Source organism: Etheostoma spectabile, unplaced genomic scaffold (assembly GCF_008692095.1).
Source record: "Etheostoma spectabile isolate EspeVRDwgs_2016 unplaced genomic scaffold, UIUC_Espe_1.0 scaffold351, whole genome shotgun sequence".
In the NCBI taxonomy this organism is placed as follows: Eukaryota; Metazoa; Chordata; class Actinopteri; order Perciformes; family Percidae; genus Etheostoma; species Etheostoma spectabile.
The window spans coordinates 404,614-405,772 of NW_022605590.1; positions in this window are offsets into that span (position 1 = coordinate 404,614).

The window sequence follows — 1,159 nt, forward strand, 5'->3', positions numbered from 1 at the left end:
ATCCAAATCTTCTGCAGAGCTAATGCACTTTTCTTCTGAAATACATTTAATAAACAGGCATTAGTACAGTGTGAATACTGCCTGCAACACTGGAGGAAAATACCAGAGTACCTGTAGATACAAATATTATTATTGTTATTATTATGTATTATAATAAATATAATGTTAGAGCTCAACTGATACAGGAGCTTTAAGGCCGATACTGATAAGAATATTTGGTGATTTAGAAATCTTATATATGGAGAAACCGGGACTGTTGTGGAGGGCCGGGCCAATAGGCTAAACTCAATTCTGCTCAATATTAATTTCATCTCTTTATAAAAAGCAGTGCATTTTAAAGGTATTTGACAAGTTGCGACTGGTAAGGACACAAATGTCATGATGGTAGTGAGTACACGCTAAGAAATAAATCAGGAAAATAACAAAAAAAAAGTTCTGGCAGCTCATTAACCGTAATTAAAAACAAAAACTATTGTAAAAACTCAGAACATTTTCTGTTCTTTCAAATGTCATTTCACGTTCTCTCAGATAAAGTAATTTTGACGCTTGTTTCAACGCTTCTTATTTACTTTTTGGCGCTTTTTTACACAACATATCAACGCTTTTTGTTCCACTTTTGAAGCTTTTTTGAGGTTTTTGACGCTCCCTTATCCAGGAACCTGCTGGTGAAATGCAGACGGAGCACAGATAAAGTTCCCACAATGCACTCTGAAATATAAATAAACACAAATACAACTGGGAATCACTTTCTCTGGACAAGTTCTGTAAGAAAACATGCAGTCATGCAACTGTTAATGAACAGAACTTTCTTAGAGTGTAGTATGAAAACGCCTGAAAGCCTGCGTAGGGAGGGTGGTCGGGCTCGTGGATTGGTCAAACGACACAGGACTCTCAACCGGGACACCAGGGTTCGTGTCACTGAAACGTTCATTTTTTAAAACCCCACCCACACTCTAAGAAATAAAACCTTAAAATAACAGAAAAAGTCCCGGCAGCTCATTCATCACCCGGACTTTCTACCGTAGTTAAAAAACTGAATTTTTCAGTTAAATAACTGTGTCAATGGTTAAAAATATTGTAAATCAACAGAACTAATAATTTTAATCTATAATTTTAATCTGTTTATCGATCCCCAATGGGGAAATTACAATTTACACTC